Source organism: Pseudophryne corroboree, chromosome 5 (genome assembly GCF_028390025.1).
Source record: "Pseudophryne corroboree isolate aPseCor3 chromosome 5, aPseCor3.hap2, whole genome shotgun sequence".
NCBI classification, from domain to species: Eukaryota; Metazoa; Chordata; class Amphibia; order Anura; family Myobatrachidae; genus Pseudophryne; species Pseudophryne corroboree.
Window position 1 is genome coordinate 734,602,162 of NC_086448.1, and position 14,787 is coordinate 734,616,948.

General features: G+C 46.5%; 1 protein-coding gene across 1 annotated transcript in view; it reads right to left on the minus strand.

Moving 5' to 3' along the window:
• NBN (nibrin) overlaps positions 1–14,787 on the minus strand; it is a 161,520-nt gene that overhangs the window by 146,457 nt on the left and 276 nt on the right. The gene's annotated exons all lie outside the window — the stretch shown is intronic.

Here is a 14,787-nt window from a genome sequence, read left to right on the forward strand (position 1 = left end):
GTGGATGCTGGGGTTCCTGAAAGGACCATGGGGAATAGCGGCTCCGCAGGAGACAGGGCACAAAAGTAAAGCTTTTACAGGTCAGGTGGTGTGTACTGGCTCCTCCCCCTATGACCCTCCTCCAGACTCCAGTTAGATTTTTGTGCCCGGCCGAGAAGGGTGCAATTCTAGGTGGCTCTCATAAAGAGCTGCTTAGAGAGTTTAGCTTAGGTTTTTTATTTTACAGTGATTCCTGCTGGCAACAGGATCACTGCAACGAGGGACAGAGGGGAGAAGAAGTGAACTCACCTGCGTGCAGGATGGATTGGCTTCTTGGCTACTGGACATGAAGCTCCAGAGGGACGATCACAGGTACAGCCTGGATGGTCACCGGAGCCACGCCGCCGGCCCCCTCACAGATGCTGAAGCAAGAAGAGGTCCAGAATCGGCGGCTGAAGACTCCTGCAGTCTTCTTAAGGTAGCGCACAGCACTGCAGCTGTGCGCCATTTTCCTCTCAGCACACTTCACACGGCAGTCACTGAGGGTGCAGGGCGCTGGGGGGGGGCGCCCTGGGAGGCAAATGAAAACCTTTAAAAAGGCTAAAAATACCTCACATATAGCCCCAGAGGCTATATGGAGATATTTACCCCTGCCTAAATGTACTAAATAGCGGGAGACGAGCCCGCCGAAAAAGGGGCGGGGCCTATCTCCTCAGCACACGGCGCCATTTTCTGTCACAGCTCCGCTGGTCAGGAAGGCTCCCAGGTCTCTCCCCTGCACTGCACTACAGAAACAGGGTATAACAGAGAGGGGGGGCAGAATAAATGGCAATATATTAATATAAAAGCAGCTATAAGGGAGCACTTAATCATAAGGCTATCCCTGTCATATATAGCGCTTTTTGGTGTGTGCTGGCAGACTCTCCCTCTGTCTCCCCAAAGGGCTAGTGGGTCCTGTCTTCGTATAGAGCATTCCCTGTGTGTCTGCTGTGTGTCGGTACGTGTGTGTCGACATGTATGAGGACGTTATTGGTGTGGAGGCGGAGCAATTGCCAAATATGAGAATGTCACCTCCTAGGGGGTCGACACCAGAATGGATGCCTTTATTTGTGGAATTACGGGATAGCGTCAACTCGCTTAAGCAGTCGTTTGCCGACATGAGGCGGCCGGACACTCAATTAGTGTCTGTCCAGGCGCCTCAAACACCGTCAGGGGCTGTAAAACGTCCCTTGCCTCAGTCGGTCGACACAGACCCAGACACAGGCACTGATTCCGGTGGTGAAGGTGACGAATCAACCGTATTTTCCAGTAGGGCCACACGTTATATGATTTTGGCAATAAAGGAGATGTTACATTTAGCTGATACTACAGGTACCACTAAACAGGGTATTATGTGGGGTGTGAAAAAACTACCAGTAGTTTTTACCGAATCAGAAGAATTAAATGACGTGTGTGATGAAGCGTGGGGTGCCCCGATAAAAAACTGCTAATTTCAAAGAAGTTATTGGCTTTATACCCTTTCCCGCCAGAGGTTAGGGAGCGCTGGGAAACACCTCCTAGGGTGGACAAAGCGCTAACACGCTTATCAAAACAAGTGGCGTTACCCTCTCCTGAGACGGACGCACTTAAAGATCCATCAGATAGGAGGATGGAAAATATCCAAAAAGGTATATACACACATGCAGGTGTTATACTACGACCAGCTATTGCGACTGCCTGGATGTGCAGTGCTGGGGTAGTTTGGTCAGAGTCCCTGATCGAAAATATTGATACCCTGGACAGGGACAATATTTTACTGTCGTTAGAACAAATAAAGGATGCATTTCTTTATATGCGTGATGCACAGAGAGATATCTGCACACTGGCATCACGGGTAAGTGCTATGTCCATTTCGGCCAGAAGAGCTTTATGGACACGACAGTGGACAGGCGATGCGTAGAGGAGTTATTTGAGGTCGGTCTATCGGATTTGGTGGCCACGGCTACGGCCGGGAAATCCACCTTTCTACCTCAAGTCACTCCCCAACAGAAAAAGGCACCGACCTTTCAACCGCAGCCCTTTCGTTCCTTTAAAAATAAGAGAGCAAAGGGCTATTCATATCTGCCACGAGGCAGAGGACGAGGGAAGAGACAGCAACAGGCAGCTCCTTCCCAGGAACAGAAGCCCTCCCCGGCTTCTACAAAAGCCTCAGCATGACGCTGGGGCTTCGCAAGCGGACTCGGGGGCGGTAGGCGGTCGTCTCAAAAATTACAGCGCGCAGTGGGCTCACTCGCAGGTAAATCCCTGGATCCTGCAGATAATATCTCAGGGGTACAGGTTGAAATTAGAGACAGAGCCACCTCGCCGTTTCCTGAAGTCTGCTTTACCAACGTCCCCCTCAGAAAGGGAGACGGTTTTGGAAGCCATTCACAAGCTGTATTCTCAGCAGGTGATAGTCAAGGTACCTCTTCTACAACAAGGGAAGGGGTATTATTCCACTCTATTTGTGGTACCGAAGCCGGATGGCTCGGTAAGGCCTATTCTAAATCTGAAGTCCTTGAACCTATACATAAAGAAGTTCAAGTTCAAGATGGAGTCACTCAGAGCAGTGATAGCGAACCTGGAAGAAGGGGACTTTATGGTATCCTTGGACATCAAGGATGCGTATCTCCACGTTCCAATTACCCCTCACACCAGGGGTACCTCAGGTTCGTTGTACAAAACTGTCACTATCAGTTTCAGACGCTGCCGTTTGGTTTGTCCACGGCACCTCGGGTCTTTACAAAGGTAATGGCCGAGATAATATTTCTTCTTCGAAGAAAAGGCGTATTAATTATCCCATACTTGGACGATCTCCTAATAAGGGCAAGGTCCAGAGAACAGCTAGAGATGGGTTTAGCACTATCTCAAGAGGTGCTAAAGCAGCACGGATGGATTCTGAATATTCCAAAATCCCAATTAATGCCGACAACTCGTCTGCTGTTCCTGGGGATGATTCTGGACACAGTTCAGAAAAAGGTTTTTCTTCCCGAAGAAAAAGCCAAGGAGTTATCTGACCTGGTCAGGAACCTCCTAAAACCAGGAAAGGTGTCTGTACATCAATGCACAAGAGTCCTGGGAAAAAATGGTAGCTTCTTACGAAGCAATCCCTTTCGGCAGATTCCATGCAAAGGGATCTGTTGGACAAATGGTCAGGGTCGCATCTTCAGATGCACCTGCGGATAACCCTGTCGCCGAGGACAAGGGTATCCCTTCTGTGGTGGTTGCAGGAGGCTCATCTATTGGAGGGCCGCAGATTCGGCATGCAGGATTGGATCCTGGTGACCACGGATGCCAGCCTGAGAGGCTGGGGAGCAGTCACACAGGGAAGAAATTTCCAGGGAGTGTGGTCGAGCCTGAAAAAGTCTCTTCACATAAGCATTCTGGAACTAAGAGCAATCTACAATGCTCTAAGCCAGGCGGAACCTCTGCTTCAAGGAAGACCGGTGTTGATCCAGTCGGACAACATCACGGCAGTCGCCCATGTAAACAGACAGGGCGGCACAAGAAGCAGGAGGGCAATGGCAGAAGCTGCCAGGATCCTTCGCTGGGCGGAGAATCACGTGATAGCACTGTCAGCAGTATTCATCCCGGGCGTGGACAACTGGGAAGCAGACTTCCTCAGCAGACACGACCTTCACCCGGGAGAGTGGGGACTTCATCCAGAAGTTTTCCACATGCTATTAAACCGTTGGGTAAAACCAATGGTGGACATGATGGCGTCTCGCCTCAACAAAACACTGGACAGGTATTGCGCCAGGTCAAGAGATCCGCAGGCAATAGCTGTGGACGCGCTGGTAACACCTTGGGTGTACCAGTCGGTATATGTGTTTCCTCCTCTGCCTCTCATACCAAAGGTATTGAGGATTATACGGCAAAGAGGAGTAAGACTAGTGGCTCCGGATTGGCCAAGAAGGACTTGGTACCCGGAACTTCAAGAGATGGTCACGGACGATCCGTGGCCTCTACTTCTGAGAAGGGACCTGCTTCAGCAGGGTCCTTGTCTTTTTCAAGACTTACCGCGGCTGCGTTTGACGGCATGGCGTTGAATGCCAGATCCTAAAAGGAAAAGGCATTCCAGAAGAAGTCATTCCTACCTTGATAAAGGCAAGGAAGGAAGTCACCGCGAAGCATTATCGCCGTATTTGGCGAAAATATGTTGCGTGGTGCGAGCAGCGGAGTGCTCCGATGGAGGAATTTCAACTGGGTCGTTTTCCTACATTTCCTGCAATCAGGATTGTCTATGGGTCTCAAATTGGGATCTATTAAGGTTCAAATTTCGGCCCTATCAATATTCTTCCACAAAGAATTGGCCTCAGTCCCTGAGGTCCAGATTTTTATCAAAGGAGTACTGCATATACAGCCTCCTGTGGTGCCTAAGGTGGCACCGTGGGATCTAAATGTAGTTTTAGATTTCCTCAAATCCAATTGGTTTGAACCACTAAAGAATGTGGATTTGAAATATCTCACATGGAAAGTGACTATGTTACTGGCCCTGGCTTCGGCCGGGAGAGTATCTGAACTGGCGGCTTTGTCTTATAAAAGCCCTTATTTAATTTTCCATTCGACATAGGGCAGAGCTGCGGACGCGTCCGCATTTTCTCCCTAAGGTGGTATCAGCGTTTCACCTGAACCAGCCTATTGTAGTGCCTGCGGCTACAGACGACTTGAAGGACTCCAAGTTGTTGGACGTTGTCAGAGCCTTAAAAATATACATTTAAAGGACGGCTGGAGTCAGAAAATCTGACTCGCTGTTTATACTGTATGCACCCAACAAGTTGGGTGCACCTGCTTCTAAGCAGTCGATTGCTCGTTGGTTTTGTAACAAAATTCAACTTGTACATTCTGTGGCAGGCCTGCCACAGCCTAAATCTGTTAAGGCCCATTCCGCAAGGAAGGTGGGCTCATCTTGGGCGGCTGCCCGAGGGGTCTCGGCATTACAACTCTGCCGAGCAGCTACGTGGTCAGGGGAGAACACGTTTGTAAATTTTTACAAATTTGATACCCTGGCAAAGGAGGACCTGGAGTTCTCTCATTCGGTGCTGCAGAGTCATCCGCACTCTCCCGCCCGTTTGGGAGCTTTGGTATAATCCCCATGGTCCTTTCAGGAACCCCAGCATCCACTTAGGACGATACAGAAAATAAGAATTTACTTACCGATAATTCTATTTCTCGGAGTCCGTAGTGGATGCTGGGCGCCCATCCCAAGTGCGGATTATCTGCAATACTTGTACATAGTTATTGTTAACTAATTCGGGTTATTGTTTAGGAAGCCATCTTTCAGAGGCTCCTCTGTTATCATACTGTTAACTGGGTTTAGATCACAAGTTGTACGGTGTGATTGGTGTGGCTGGTATGAGTCTTACCCGGGATTCAAAATCCTCCCTTATTGTGTACGCTCGTCCGGGCACAGTACCTAACTGGAGTCTGGAGGAGGGTCATAGGGGGAGGAGCCAGTACACACCACCTGACCTGTAAAAGCTTTACTTTTGTGCCCTGTCTCCTGCGGAGCCGCTATTCCCCATGGTCCTTTCAGGAACCCCAGCATCCACTACGGACTCCGAGAAATAGAATTATCGGTAAGTAAATTCTTATTATTTAACCAGGGATGCCTCCCTAGCCACCATGTACGTCACTTACACGCATGTACCTCACGAGTACTCGACTTTTCTTGTGGTTCAACCTTAAAAATTGTAAAAACAAACACTCACTCACCGCATATACACTTTTGTTTCTATTTCTATTTCTGCGCAGAAATTTTTCTTTAGACCAGATGTGTTACCAATTAGGAGAAGGATCTGTTAATTTAAATTTGGAATGTTAAACTAGATTTGTGCGATTTATCGCCTGGCGTTATTTACCGCATGGCGCTACTTATCGCGTTGAGAGGAGAGGAGAAAAACTTGTGTTTTGAGTTACGTGGGCGTACCCAGACGCTCCGTTGCGTAATTTACGCTGCGTGCGTCGGCCTTTGGTTTGCGTGCACAAATCTCAGTTTTTGTTAGAGACACGTGTACGCAAAATAAAGATCCACCGTAACACAATTTATATGTTTATCAATGTAGATGATCCTTGATCATCTACCGCACACCACACTGACTTCGCCTTATCTCCCAGGCAAAAACTGTGTGTTTGTCTATACTTTAACTATGTTACCTTTACTCTTAAACTATAAAATAGCGGCAAATCTCTTTTAGCACGTTTATCAATGCAAATGGCAAACAGGAAGGTGAGATATGTGAAAGTACACAGATGAAAATGCAATTCTAAATTTAATCTAATAACATACATTGATGTAAGCACAGACATATAGACATTTAGACCTTATTCAGTGCTTCTAATTTGCATATGAATTGCTTTTTAACTACAGTAACTCTGTAAAAGGCGATTTATTTCAACACTGCTAGGGAACCTAACCAGTCACACAGGTTCATCTGCATTTCAATGGCCATCCTGCACCAAGCAGAGTAGGGTGGTAAGGAAACCAAAAGAAAAAAAAAAAAACAACAACTTTGTTTTATCTGTGTATCGTTCTTAAATCAAATATTTAATTTATTATTAACTGTTATTAAACTGTATCTGAACTACTTATGATTGACTATGATATGGACTAAACAAATGCATTGAAAAAAACTCATTAAATGATGATTTCTTTTTGACAGTGGATGGCTGATTATTTCTTGAAAATCAGCCATTTTAGGGGGAAAAAAATTTGACCTTCCCAAAATGGCCGCTGCTCCTCCCCCTTCCACCTCCATGAGGGTCACACAAAATGGGGGACAGACCATGCGGCCTCTAGTCACAAAGAAAGTCATCATTCAAACTCCTAAAGTTTTTCTAGGCCTGAGTTTTTTTTTTTTTTTTAACTATATCAAGGCTATGCAGCAACTTTTAAATGTACTTTTAAACCTACTTAAACAGATAAACCATCCAATCTGCGTGTGTTGTTCTTACCTCCGGTTCCCGGATTCCTTCAGCACCCTTTACTAAGCGAAGCAGACGCTTAACTGGTCAGCACTGCAGTATCCCCGACCTCCAAACGGTTTAACGAGGGATGCTACTTTCTACCTTCTCCGCCCTTTGCTGACCTGATAATGTCTGCTGAAGTTACCTAGTGCAGATATGTGAATCCCGGAGGACGAGTCCCCCAATTGACAATGTCTATAATATTTGTCCTATTAAAAACACGTTAAAGGTTAAAGAACACAGTACGCAATTGGCGTAAAAAGTACCGCAAGGGTACTCCCTTAACTATACACCTTAAGGAATGTACTTATACTGTAAACCTCTGTGTAGTGGGAGAGTGTAGATGCAACACAGTATAACCTTATTACCTTTAAAGCTGTTCGAGCGTCACTGACGCTCTGAGATTACTTAATACTATAAGAAATACACAGATACCGTGCTCAGGGTCCAACGCCTAAATATATATTATGAATGATATACTTGCAAAAGAATTTAACACAATACAAGTCATACACTACAATATAACATAGACTACCTAACCAGATAACTACACGGGAAATACAATACAATACAATTACGTTTAAGGGAAAATAAGAGGGGAAGAGAAGAAGAGAGAGAGAGAAAGAAATGGCTCACAATAACAAGAAGACAAATATGATTGCAGAGAAAGCTTACACATGTGAGGAACAATCGCTGCGCAGTCAGTCAATGCTGAGAATCTTTGTTTAGAAAGTACTTGAGCTTACCCATGCTGCCTGTCCCTATATACACAACACCCAGCAACACAATTGTCCCTACAATGCCGCATGGGGCAGAAGCTAGACTCCATTTTGGGAAAACTCCACTTGATTCCAAAGACTACACCACATGGCTGAAAGGGGGAGGGGAAAATACCCGGCAGCAGCCATTTTAGATTTGCAGGTCCAAACACATGGCACTCTCTACTACACCACAATCACATAGCAGAAAACACAAGACTCCATTTTATTCCAAAATGTCCAAGCCTCAAAACAATGCATATGTTCTGATTTTACAATTCCAAACAATCTAAATCACCTTTCACAATTTCAATCCAACTTCCTAGAACCATCTTATTAAATCTCCATAGACAAACAAATACCACAAATGCTATGCTACAGGTTGTCTAATGTTCCACTTCATCACAGACTTCACAGAGTATTCAGCACAAACAAGTTACAATCGCACAGCTGCGCAAGCCTCACCATCCCCAAGCCATTTGTTTCTCCAAACCAACCACTCTATGCTTACCCATCATTCCACAACTACCCCACCACAAAACACACATTTAAAACTACTCTATGCCAATCAGCCATGAGATATTGAGATTATGGTACTTAGCCTTTCGTAAGGAGCCTGGTGATGATCCAGCCATGCTTGCTGTGTGTCAGGTAGCTGTGTGAGTGAGTGAGTGAGCCCTGTGATCTCCAGTGGGTATATCATACCCTCATTCCAGCTGTGGGGGTGTGTCAACAACAAGATGTGTGTGTGTGTCCCTCACAGCATGTGAGCCAGCTGCATCAGTGGCCTTGGTTATGCAAAACAATGGGTGATGACCGACACATTCCTGTCTTGTGGGAAGCTATTGTTTGGCGAATACTGTCCCACTGTCCACTCTCAGTTGAGACAATGACATCTCAGCAATCATTCTTCTGTATACAAATCCAGCCCCATTTCGTAAACACAGGTGTTGGCCCTCCTCATTGAGTCTCAAAGCTCAGTGTAATTAAAGGCTATTGTACTCTGTCTGCGGGAAAGATACTGATTCGGAATACAATTAATCTTCAATTACTATTCCTGTGCTTTAGCTATGCATATGAAGATGTGAAGCCCTCACAACATGCAAACTATTGTTTGGGGGATCTCTAAGGTCAAAGAGCCATTTGAGACCCACTGATACCTGTTGGACTCAGGGGAATATTAACTTATAAAATACATTATATGGTTGAATTATGTAACGATTGAGTCGCACGCTGGGCACACAGAAACTCTACCGTAAATGCGCATACAGTGCGCCTGCGGGTGCACGTAACAGCGGGTATGCGCACGCACGGGAGAGCGCCCGCATGCGCAGCGCGGACATGTATGAGGTGCAAATATGGCAGTGTGCATAGTGATATTTTTCTGACTTTGACACAGGCGATACCGAAAATGTACACAGACCTCAGAAAAAGAGTCACCAGTGTCCTAAAAAATGCAGCTGTACCCAATGTCCACTTAACCACGGACATGTGGACAAGTGGAGCAGGGCAGGGTCAGGACTATATGACTGTGACAGCCCACTGGGTAGATGTATGGACTCCCGCCGCAACAACAGCAGCGGCGGCACCAGTAGCAGCATCTCGCAAACGCCAACTCTTTCCTAGGTAGGCTACGCTTTGTATCACCGGTTTCCAGAATACGCACACAGCTGAAAACCTCTTACGGCAACTGAGGAAGATCATCGCGGAATGGCTTACCCCAATTGGACTCTCCTGTGGATTTGTGGCATCGGACAACGCCAGCAATATTGTGTGTGCATTAAATCTGGGCAAATTCCAGCACGTCCCATGTTTTGCACATACCTTGAATTTGGTGGTGCAGAATTTTTTAAAAAACGACAGGGGCGTGCAAGAGATGCTGTCGGTGGCCAGAAGAATTGCGGGACACTTTCGGCGTACAGGCACCACGTACAGAAAACTGGAGCACCACCAAAAACTACTGAACCTGCCCTGCCATCATCTGAAGCAAGAAGTGGTAACGAGGTGGAATTCAACCCTCTATATGCTTCAGAGGTTGGAGGAGCAGCAAAAGGCCATTCAAGCCTATACAATTGAGCACGATATAGGAGGTGGAATGCACCTGTCTCAAGCGCAGTGGAGAATGATTTCAACGTTGTGCAAGGTTCTGATGCCCTTTGAACTTGCCACACGTGAAGTCAGTTCAGACACTGCCAGCCTGAGTCAGGTCATTCCCCTCATCAGGCTTTTGCAGAAGAAGCTGGAGACATTGAAGGAGGAGCTAACACGGAGCGATTCCGCTAGGCATGTGGGACTTGTGGATGGAGCCCTTAATTCGCTTAACAAGGATTCACGGGTGGTCAATCTGTTGAAATCAGAGCACTACATTTTGGCCACCGTGCTCGATCCTAGATTTAAAGCCTACCTTGGATCTCTCTTTCCGGCAGACACAAGTCTGCTGGGGTTCAAAGACCTGCTGGTGAGAAAATTGTCAAGTCAAGCGGAACGCGACCTGTCAACAACATCTCCTCCTTCACATTCTCCCGCAACTGGGGGTGCGAGGAAAAGGCTCAGAATTCCGAGCCCACCCGCTGGCGGTGATGCAGGGCAGTCTGGAGCGACTGCTGATGCTGACATCTGGTCCGGACTGAAGGACCTGACAACGATTACGGACATGTCGTCTACTGTCACTGCATATGATTCTCTCACCATTGAAAGAATGGTGGAGGATTATATGAGTGACCGCATCCAAGTAGGCACGTCACACAGTCCGTACTTATACTGGCAGGAAAAAGAGGAAATTTGGAGGCCCTTGCACAAACTGGCTTTATTCTACCTAAGTTGCCCTCCCACAAGTGTGTACTCCGAAAGAGTGTTTAGTGCCGCCGCTCACCTTGTCAGCAATCGGCGTACGAGGTTACATCCAGAAAATGTGGAGAAGATGATGTTCATTAAAATGAATTATAATCAATTCCTCCGTGGAGACATTCACCAGCAGCAATTGCCTCCACAAAGTACACAGGGTGCTGAGATGGTGGATTCCAGTGGGGACGAATTGATAATCTGTGAGGAGGGGGATGTACACGGTGATATATCGGAGGATGATGATGAGGTGGACATCTTGCCTCTGTAGAGCCAGTTTGTGCAAGGAGAGATTAATTGCTTCTTTTTTGGGGGGGGTCCAAACCAACCCGTCATATCAGTCACAGTCGTGTGGCAGACCCTGTCACTGAAATGATGGGTTGGTTAAAGTGTGCATGTCCTGTTTATACAACATAAGGGTGGGTGGGAGGGCCCAAGGACAATTCCATCTTGCACCTCTTTTTTCTTTTCTTTTTCTTTGCGTCATGTGCTGTTTGGGGAGGGTTTTTTGGAAGGGCCATCCTGCGTGACACTGCAGTGCCACTCCTAGATGGGCCCGGTGTTTGTGTCGGCCACTAGGGTCGCTTATCTTACTCACACAGTCAGCTACCTCATTGCGCCTCTTTTTTTCTTTGCGTCATGTGCTGTTTGGGGAGGGTTTTTTGGAAGGGACATCCTGCGTGACACTGCAGTGCCACTCCTAGATGGGCCCGGTGTTTGTGTCGGCCACTAGGGTCCCTTATCTTACTCACACAGTCAGCTACCTCATTGCGCCTCTTTTTTTCTTTGCGTCATGTGCTGTTTGGGGAGGGTTTTTTGGAAGGGACATCCTGCGTGACACTGCAGTGCCACTCCTAGATGGGCCCGGTGTTTGTGTCGGCCACTAGGGTCGCTTATCTTACTCACACAGTCAGCTACCTCATTGCGCCTCTTTTTTTCTTTGCGTCATGTGCTGTTTGGGGAGGGTTTTTTGGAAGGGACATCCTGCGTGACACTGCAGTGCCACTCCTAGATGGGCCCGGTGTTTGTGTCGGCCACTAGGGTCGCTTATCTTACTCACACAGCGACCTCGGTGCAAATTTTAGGACTAAAAATAATATTGTGAGGTGTGAGGTATTCAGAATAGACTGAAAATGAGTGTAAATTATGGTTTTTGAGGTTAATAATACTTTGGGATCAAAATGACCCCCAAATTCTATGATTTAAGCTGTTTTTTAGGGTTTTTTGAAAAAAAACACCCGAATCCAAAACACACCCGAATCCGACAAAAAAAATTCGGTGAGGTTTTGCCAAAACGCGGACGAACCCAAAACACGGCCGCGGAACCGAACCCAAAACCAAAACACAAAACCCGAAAAATTTCAGGCGCTCATCTCTAGTGCATACCCGCGGTAATCCACAATTCGGTGCAAGGTACACAAGACTTTTTACCTCGCTAAACCTCACGCCCAATTGAATTTTCCCCCATAGATTACATACATAGTCATACAACACACAAACAGAACACATACACATACATATACAAACTAGTGATGTGCACCGGAAATTTTTCGGGTTTTGTGTTTTGGTTTTGGATTCGGTTCCGCGGCCGTGTTTTGGATTCGGACGCCTTTTGGCAAAACCTCCCTGAAAATTTTTTGTCGGATTCGTGTGTGTTTTGGATCCGGGTGTTTTTTTTACAAAAAACCCTCAAAAACAGCTTAAATCATAGAATTTGGGGGTCATTTTGATCCCATAGCATTATTAACCTCAATAACCATAATTTCCACTCATTTTCAGTCTATTCTGAACACCTCACAATATTATTTTTAGTCCTAAAATTTGCACCGAGGTCGCTGGATGGCTAAGCTAAGCGACCCAAGTGGCCGACACAAACACCTGGCCCATCTAGGAGTGGCACTGCAGTGTCAGACAGGATGGCAAATTTAAAAAAAATAGTCCCCAAACAGCACATGATGCAAAGAAAAAAAGAGGTGCAATGAGGTAGCTGTGTGACTAAGCTAAGCGACCCAAGTGGCCGACACAAACACCTGGCCCATCTAGGAGTGGCACTGCAGTGTCAGACAGGATGGCAAATGTAAAAAATAGTCCCCAAACAGCACATGATGCAAAGAAAAAAATGGCGCAACGAGGTAGCTGTGTGCTAAGCTAAGCGACCCAAGTGGCCGACACAAACACCTGGCCCATCTAGGAGTGGCACTGCAGTTTTCTAGCGAGAGGATGAGTGCTTCCATCCTCATGTGAATCTGAACCACTAGCCATGAACATAGGCCAGGGCCTCAGCCGTTCCTTGCCACTCCGTGTCTTAAATGGCATATTGGCAAGTTTACGCTTCTCATCAGACGCTTTTAATTTTGATTTTTGGGTCATTTTACTGAACTTTTGTAGTGTACTTGACAACACAGAGGTAGAGCAGTGGACTACTGTACCGTACTGCTATATATATACTGGTGGTCACAGCAACATTCTGCACTGTCCTCCTACTATATACTGCGCACAACTAAAATGCAGCACAGGTATGGATGCATAGTATACTTGACGACACAGAGGTAGAGCAGTGGACTACTGTACCGTACTGCTATATATATATACTGGTGGTCACAGCAACATTCTGCACTGTCCCCTCCTACTATATACTGCGCACAACTAAAATGCAGCACAGGTATGGATGGATAGTATACTTGACGACACAGAGGTAGAGTAATGGACTACTGTACCGTACTGCTATATATATATATATATATATACTGGTGGTCACAGTAAAATTCTGCACTGTCCTCCTGCTATATACTACAATGCAGCACAGATATGGAGCGTTTTTCAGGCAGAGAACGTAGATATTTGCAGCACACTGAGCACAGATATTTTCAGCACACTGAACACAGAAACTGAGAGAACGCAGCCACGTCCTCTCGCTATCATCTCCAATGCACGAGTGAAAATGGCGGCGACGCACGGCTCCTTATATAGAATACAAATCTCGCGAGAATACGACAGCGGGATGATGACGTACGGGCGCGCTCGGGTTAACCGAGCAAGGCGGGAAGATCCGAGGCTGCCTCGGAACCGTGTAAAATGGGTGAAGTTCGGGGGGGTTCGGATCCCGAGGAACCGAACCCGCTCATCACTAATACAAACACACACACACACTGATTTCTGGAGCCTGCCCTGAGAGAAGAGGATGCCGCAGGAGGTCACTGATGCTGGTCTCTGCTGGGGATTTTGTCATCATTAGGCCCCGCCCCCATGGCATAATGCCGCAATTCGCGGGTTCGTGGTGATGGGCCAATATGATACAATGAGAACCATGACATACTGTATTGGCACCTCTCCTCACCACCAACCCGCGAGTCACAGAATACAGCAAGGGGGAGGGGCTCCAATCGCCATCTGTGGTACCACGTCTAAATTAAAAAGAAATCTGCTTCATCGGGGGGTGGGGTTCTGGGTACTGAAAACCTCCCTGCCCACAAGATAATGGGAGTCATTGAATGATTTGGCATGTCCAATTGATCAATATTTTGAGATCAGTAGCGCAAGTACACAGAACATTTATCTGGCGGATTTCCCAGATAACTGTATAATGTATGCCCAGCTTTACATACAGCCCAGCCCTCAGCCACATGAGTGGCCAGATCACAGCGTCCCACAACATATGCACATTTACCTCCAGTGGTCTCATGTGCCACAATGAACATTCCCGTTTATCTTATTAATAGGGATTTTCCATGTCATATTAGGGATGGACACTGGAACTGATGGTTGCCAACCACCGATGTTCCCGAACAGATGGAAACGCTTCTTGCGTCGAAAATCAGGTTTGTAAAGCTTGCCATTCATTGGGTGCTTCCAATACCCATCTGATGGCTGTGGGCCTGCAGTCAGCTGCAGATACTGTGAAAGGGCCTCATTTGCACGTGCAAGCTTCTATTTCATATTTATACAGTTTCAGTTAATGGTGAAGGCACAGACTGGTTTCCTTGTGATGGAATGCAAGTTCCGATGGCGGCATCGCTGCCACTATTAGATGGCCATCACTATATCATATGCATGAAATGTGAAATATAGCAACAGCTGCCCCAAGTAAAATACACATAACAAAGTAAATAACTTATAAAAAATCTTTACATAAATCACATATTACTATAAATCACAAGTGACATTAGCTGGAAGGACTATGCATTTACAAATCAGAATTCCTAATTGTTAATACATAATAAATACT